Genomic DNA, 7,796 nt, shown 5'->3' with positions numbered 1-7,796 from the left:
TCTGAACATTTGCAACTGATCTTAATTCATCAGCACTGCCACTTCCTTTGGTGATGGGAAATAAAAACAAAACACAAAACTTCATATAGTAATCCAGTTTTACTATATAGTAAAATAGAAATATAGGTTTTCTTTTCCAAACGTGCTAGCAATTTTTACAACTGCTCGCTGGACATGTGGGTAGTGGGTGTGGACCCATTGGGCGTTGGGTGTTGTCCTGTACGTCAGCTTGAAAGGAACAGTCATACATTTTTGTAAACAACAGCTGGTGCACAATATCTAAGGAAGTCTCGAGCTATTGCTCGCCTGAGGTAGAGTTTCTCATGATAAGCTGCCGACCACACTACCTACCGAGCGAGGTTTCATCTATATTCTTTGTAGCTGTTTACATACCACAACAGTCAGAGGCTGGCACTAAGATAGCATTGAATGAGCTGTATTGCACCATAACCAAACAAGAAAACGCTCACCCAGAGGTGTCGCTCCTTGTAGCCGGGGACTTTAATGCAGGGAAACTTAAATCAGTTTTACCAAATTTCTATCAGCATGTTAAATGTGCAACCAGAGGGAAAATAACTCTGGACCACCTTTACTCCGCATAGAGATGCATACAAAGCTCTCCCTCAGCCCCCATTTGGCTAATCTGACCATAATTCCATCTTCCTGATTCCTGCTTACAAGCAAAAATTAAAGCAGGAAGCACCAGTGACTAGATCAATAAAAAAGGGGTCAGATGAAGCAGATGCTAAGCTACAGGACTGTTTTGCTAGCACAGACTGGAATATGTTCCGGGAGTCCTCCAATGGCATTGAGGAGTATACCACATCAGTCATTGGCTTCATCAATAAGTGCATCGATGACGTCGTCCCCGAAGTGACCGTAGGTACATACCCCAACCAGAAGCCATGAATTACAGGCAGCACCCATACTGAGCTAAAGGCTAGAGCTGCCGCTTTCAAGGAGCGGGACTCTAACCTAGAAGCTTATAAGAAATCCCGCTATGCCCTCCGACGAACCATCAAACAGGCAAAGTGTCAATACAGGACTAAGATTAAATCGTACTATACCAGCTCTGACGCTCGTCGACGGTGGCAGGGCCTGCAAACCATTACAGACTACAAAGGGATGCATAGCCGAGAGCTGCTCAGTGACACGAGCCTACTGGACGAGCTAAACTACTTCTATGCTCGCTTCGAGGCAAATAACACTGAAACATGCATGAGAACACCAGCTGTCAACATTCACAAGGCCGCAGGGCCAGACGGATTACCAGTATGTGTACAGCGAGCATGCGCTGACCAACTAGCAAGTGTCTTCACTGACATTTTCAACCTCTCCCTGTCTGAGTCTGTAATACCAACATGTTTTAAGCAGACCACCATAGTGCCTGTGCCCAATAACACTAAGGTAACCTGCCTAAATGACTACGGACCTGTAGCACTCACGTCTGTAGCCATGAAGTGCTTTGAAAGGCTGGTCATGGCTCACAACAACACCGTCATCCCAGAAACCTTAGACCCACTCCAATTTGCATACCGCCCGAACAGATCCACGGATGATGCAGTCTCTATTGCACTCCACACTGCCCTTTTCCACCTGGACAAAAGGAAGACCTATGTGAGAATGCTATTCATTGACTACCAACGCTCAGCGTTCAACACCATAGTGCCCTCAAAGCTCATCAATAAGCTAAGGACCCTGGGACTAAACATCTCCCTCTCCAACTGGATCCTGGACTTCCTGACGGGCCGCCCCCAGGTGGTAAGGGTGGGTAACAACACATCCGCCGCGCTGATCCTCAACACAGGGGTCCCTCAGGGGTACGTGCTCAGCCCCCTCCTGTATTCCCTGTTCACTCATGACTGCATGGCCAGGCACGACTCCAACACCACCATTACATTTGGCAATGACACAGCAGTGGTAGGCCTGATCACCGACAACAACGAAACAGCCTATAGGGAGGAGGTCAGAGACCTGGCCGTATGGTGCAAGACAAAGGAGATGATTGTGGACTACAGGAAAAAGAGGACCGAGCATGCCCCCATTCTCATCGACGGGGCTGCAGGGTAGCAGGTTGAGAGCTTCAAGTACCTTGGTGTCCACATCACCAACAAACTAACATGGTCCAAGCACACCATGACAGTCAGGAAGTGGGCACGACAAAACCTATTTCCCCTCAGGACACTGAAAAAATTTGTCATGGGTCCTCAGATCCTCAAAAGGTTCTACAGCTGCACCACCATCGACAGCATCCTGACTGGTTGCATCACTGCCTGGTATGGCAACTGCTCGGCCTCCGACCGCAAGACACTATAGATGGTAGTGCGAATGGCCCAGTACATCACTGGGGCCAAGCTTCCTGACATTCAGGACCTCTATACCAGGCGATGTCAGAGGAAGACCCTAAAAATTGTCAAAGGCTCCAGCCAACCTAGTCATAGACTGTTCTCTCTGCTACCACACAGCAAGCGGTACCGGAGCGCCAAGTCTAGGTCCAAGAGGCTTCTAAACAGCTTCTACCCCCAAGCCATAAGACTCCTTAACATCCAGTCAAATGGCTACCCAGACTATTTGCATTGCCCCCCCCCCCCCTTCTCGCATCTCCACACCACTGCCACTCTGTTGTCATCTATGCACAGTCACTTTAATTAACTCTAACTACATGTACATTCTACCTCAACTAACCGGTACCCCTGCACATTGACTCTGTACCGGCACCCCCCGTATATATTGTAGTTTTTTACTGCTGCTCTTTAATTACTTGTTTTATCTCTTGTTCTTATCTGTATTTTTTTTTAACTGCACTGTTGGTTAGGGGCTCGTAAGCATTTCACAGGTCTACGACCTGTTGTATTCGACGCATGTGACTAATAAAATGTGATTTGATTTGATGCATACACACACACACGATAACATACACACTATACACACATTGATTTAGTGCTGTAGATGTGTGGTAGTGGTGGAGTAGGGGCCTGAGGGCAAATAGTGTTTTGTGAAATCTGTGAATGTATTGTAATGTTTTACAAAATTGTATATACTGCCTTAATTTTGCTGGACCCCAGGAAGAGTAACTGCTGCCTTGGCAGCAGCTAATGGGGATCCATAATAAATACAAATACAAACTCAGTAACTCAGCTTTTTTTAATGAAATCTTCGGAAATGTGTGGTGTTTCAAATCCACTATCCGAGGAAACAAATATGATCTTAGTCTCTGTGTCATCTGTCTGGTGTAATTTCAGAAGAAGCCAACTACTCAAAGTCCTAGGAGGATCTTAGCTTTGGCCCAATGAAAAGGGATGATGCTGAGACAAACGAGTGGTGAGCTGTGAGACTGACAGTAAACACCAATGCCACCAGAGGGAGTTGACATCAAGGAGGACATGGCTTATCCTTTCAGCCTGACTTCAAGGAGTGCATCTGAATAAATTGTATTTCCTTGATTCCTCTCGTCCTCTCTCCTTGCCTCCTTCTCAAAACGCAATGGAGAAGAAGAGATAGGGGAGGAACCTCAGATCTTCTGCACCAATGTGCTTTAAGGAGGAGACTAGGAGGGAGGATGGGAGGAATCAAGGAACTACAATTGACATTCAACCCCGGGGCTTTCTATCTCCTCAGTACTATGTGTATACTGACTAGCCTAGTACAAGTCACAGCTAGAAGAGTTTTCTCTCTCTGACTGTCATATCATCATTAGTGTGAGAATAAATGTACTGGAGTAGAACATGTGACTAGGAGGGCGATGTGGTAATCAATTAACAGGCCTAGCAACCAAAATAAGCTGGGTTGTATTTATTAGTGCATAATGTAGCAAACATGTATTGCACCATAGCAAAAGGTTTTACACTGTAGCAAAAGGTTATACACCGTAGCAAAAGGTTTTACACCGTAGCCAAACGTTTTGTAATGGAAAACAAGTTTATTTTTGAACCAATTGAGGAAGTCCCTCCCCGTTTCAACCCATTTGCTTTAGTTTCGTCCTAGTGAATATGACGACCCTGCTCTCAAGCATATAACAATTTACTGAAAGTCATGTTGATGGAATGTGTTTACCAGACTAGGAGAGTATGTCCTCAGGTGCAGACAGAAAATAACTGGCTGGGAACCATTTCCAAGAACTGCTCTCATGTATAGAAATGTAAAACCGAAAGTCATGTTAATAGTTTCAGTTTCACAGTTCTGGATGTTCTGTGAATCACCTGGCCCTAAATCTCTCTTTGTTTCTTTATGTTCTTGCAGAACACTGGATAAGGACAGGATAACGCTGATCCCCTCCTCAGACACAACTAAAGACTCTGAACAAGTGAACTGCTACTGTATTCCTACTGTATTAATACTGTATTACAGTACATATCCCCCACTCCCCTGTATAACACCTCCCACCATGCCGTTGATAGTACTGCTCATCTCCCAGCTGCTGTGGGTGCGTGTGGCTGCCCTGATGTTCTCCTGCGTCATCTTCAGTGTGGCAGCCCACGGGGCCTCCCTCTCTGGGGTGGGAGACTGGTGTGTGTTCTGCTGGGCTTTCAGCTTCACTAGAACCCTGCTGGTGCTGCTGGTGGAGCACTTTGGTCTCCAGGCCCGAGCCCCCGTCTCCTGGAATAACTTTCACATCACCATGGCATGCTACGCCACCCTTCTCTGCCTCTCTGCCTCCATCATCTTCCCGTCTACTTCCTCAAGGGCCAGCAGAACTAAGGGGAGGCCCTGACAGACACATCGCCTCCAATGTCTTCTCCTGCCTGGCCACGCTGCCTACCTGTGGGAGGTGACCCTGACACGGGCACGGCCAGGCGAGGTGACGGGCTGCATGGCCACGGCTCCAGGCCTGCTCAAGGTGTGAAAGACCTTCATGGCCTGCATCATCTTCATGCTCGTCAGCGACCTGGTGTCGTACGATCAACACGCAGCTCTCAAGTGGTGCATAGCAGTCTACTATATCTGGTTCATCCTGTCTGTGGGTGTGGTGGTGCTGTGTGTTGGGGAGTGTATTGGCTGCCTCCCATTCCCCTTTACACGCATCCTGTCAGCCTACGGTCGCCTGGCTGTTGTCATGTACCTGACCGCCACCATCATCTGGCCCGTGTTCCAATTTGACCAACGTTACAACCGCCCCCAAGCCTGGCAACACTGGTGACAGTTGACGTGCTCACCACTCTCAACTTCCTGCTCTACCTGGCTGACCTGGCCTACTCCGCACACTTGGTGTTTGTCAGTGTGTGAGAGAGGAGAGAGGAGGGAGAGGAGGAGGGAGAGAAGCTGCTGTGTAAAATGTATTCAGTTGCTCTTTGAAAATGTGAACGTTTATCTTTATCTTCACCAAGCAAATGAAAAGACAGCTCAATAATATCTGACTGTAGATAATGTATTAAGTGGGCTACAGTTAGGATAATATATATATATTTTTAAAAGGTATCTATGTGATGTGATCAGCCTGTCAGAGTGTCTGAGTGTCTGTTTGAGCTGCTCTGCTAGTGTGTTGCTAGTGTTTTGAAGCTAAGACAACACAGGAGTGGCGTCGGGACAACTCTCTGAATGTCCTTGAGTGGCCTAGCCAGAGCCCGGACTTGAACCCGATCTAACATCTCTGGAGAGATCTGAAAATAGCTGTGCAGCAACGCTCCCCGTCCAACCTGACAGAGCTTGAGAGGATCTGCAGAGAAGAATGGGAGAAACTCCCCAAATGCAGGTGTGCCAAGCTTGTAGCATCATATCAAAGAATCTTGAGGTTGTAATCACTGCCAAAGGTGCTTCAACAAAGTACTGAGTAAAGGGTCTGAATAATTACAGTTGAAGTCTGAAGTTTACATACACTTAGGTTGGAATCATTAAAAAAAAATTAAACCACTCCACAAACTTCTTGTTAACAAACTATAGTTTTGGAAAGTCGGTTAAGTCGGCGCACGTGACAAAAAAACTTTGATTTGATTTGATTTGAAGTAGAGCTCCTACCACTGAACCTATTGCTACCCCTGTCAATTTGATCAGGAGTTTCTTTCACACACTTTCTTTAGCCTGTTTTCCCATCTTTTCCTCTGACATCTGGCCCTTTGATTCCTTTCTAAGAATCTCTATCTCTGCTTGTATTTCTCTCTCTAAATCTTGGAGGACCTCATTGGTGTAGCACCCTCCTCCATTCTGTCTCACCATCTCCTCTATGGTGTTGAGTAGCTCTGCTACTTGGTACTGGTTGTTCCTGTACTCATCCTGCTGACTGTTGTTCCAGTATTTGTTGTCAATGACGTGACAACGGCCACCACATTTCTCCACAAGCTCACTAAGTGTCTTATTAGTTTTCACAAAATCCTCAATGGTTGTACTTTTGAGCTGGTAACCATAAATTAATTGGACTGTAGAATTTTGTAAGGTCTCTGGTGACAAATATTCCTCAATGTTTGTGATGACTTGTTCCTCGTGGACTGTGTACCTTTCCACTCTAAGCACAATAAGAAAGGCATGTTTCCCCGGAGCACACTAAAGAATACATTTAACTACAAACTTGTTTTTCAACCACCACAAATTTCTTGTTAACAAACTATAGTTTTAGCAAGTCGGTTAGGACATCTACTTTGTGCCTGACACAAGTCATTTCTCCAACAATTGTTTACAGACAGATTTTTCACTTATAACTCAATGTATCACAATTCCAGTGGATCAGAAGTTTACATACACTAAGTTGACTGTCCCTTTAAACAGCTTGAAAAATTCCAGAAAATGATATCATGGCTTTAGAAGCTAATTGACATCATTTGAGTCAATTGGAGGTGTACCTGTGGATGTATTTCAAGGCCTACCTTCAAACCCTTTGCTTGACATCATGGGAAAATCAAAAGAAATATGCCAAGACCTCAGAAAAAAATTGTAGACCTCCACAAGTCTGGTTCATCCTTGGGAGCAATTTCCAAATGCCTGAAGGTACCACGTTGATCTGTACAAACAATAGTACGCAAGTATAAACGCCATGGGACCACGCTGCTGTCATACCGCTCAGGAAGGAGACACGTTCTGTCTCCTAGAAATGAATATCCTTTGGTGCGAAAAGTGCAAATCAATCCCAGAACAACAGCAAAGAACCTTGTGTACATGGGGACAATGGGGACAAAGATAGCACTTTTTGGAGAAATGTCCTCTGGTCTGATGAAACAAAAATAGAACTGTTTGGCCATAATGACCATCGTTATGTTTGGAGGAAAAAGGGGGAGGCTTGCAAGCCGAAGAACACCATCCCAACCGTGAAGCACGGGGGTGGCAGCATCATGTTGTGGGGGTGCTTTGCTGTAGGAGGGACTGGTGCACTTCACAAAATAGATGGCATTATGAGGGAGGAAAATTATGTGGATTTATTGGAGCAACATCTCAAGACATCAGTCAGGAAGTTAAAGCTTGGTCGCAAATGGGTCTTCCAAATGGACAATGACCCCAAGCATACTTCCAAAGTTGTGGCAAAATGGCTTAAGGACAATGAAGTCAAGGTATTGGAGTGGCCATCACAAAGCCCTGACCTCAATCCTATAGAAAATGTGTAGGCAGAACTGAAAAAGCGTGTGCGAGCAAGGAGGCCTACAAACCTGAATCAGTTACACCAGCTCTGTTTGTCACGTCCTGACCAGTATAAGGGTTATTTGTTATTGTAGTTTGGTCAGGACGTGGCAGAGGGTATTTGTTTTATGTGGTTCGGGGTGGTGGTTTATTTAGTAGGGCGTTTGATTTATTATTTCCGGGTTTTGGTTTATGTTCTATGTTTTGTACTTCTATGTTCTTTCTGGTTTGGTGTATTTCTATGTGTAGGTTAATGG

The 7,796-nt window shown here is 45.6% G+C and overlaps 1 pseudogene; it reads left to right on the top strand.

The window, feature by feature from the left end:
• Window positions 1-4,264: 4,264 nt before the first annotated feature.
• On the top strand, window positions 4,265-5,223 carry LOC115194476 (myeloid-associated differentiation marker homolog; annotated as a pseudogene).
• Window positions 5,224-7,796: the final 2,573 nt, after the last annotated feature.

Source organism: Salmo trutta, chromosome 5 (assembly GCF_901001165.1).
Source record: "Salmo trutta chromosome 5, fSalTru1.1, whole genome shotgun sequence".
In the NCBI taxonomy this organism is placed as follows: domain Eukaryota; kingdom Metazoa; phylum Chordata; class Actinopteri; order Salmoniformes; family Salmonidae; genus Salmo; species Salmo trutta.
The sequence above is the reverse complement of the archived record's forward strand: the minus strand, read 5'-3'. Positions and strand labels throughout refer to the sequence as shown.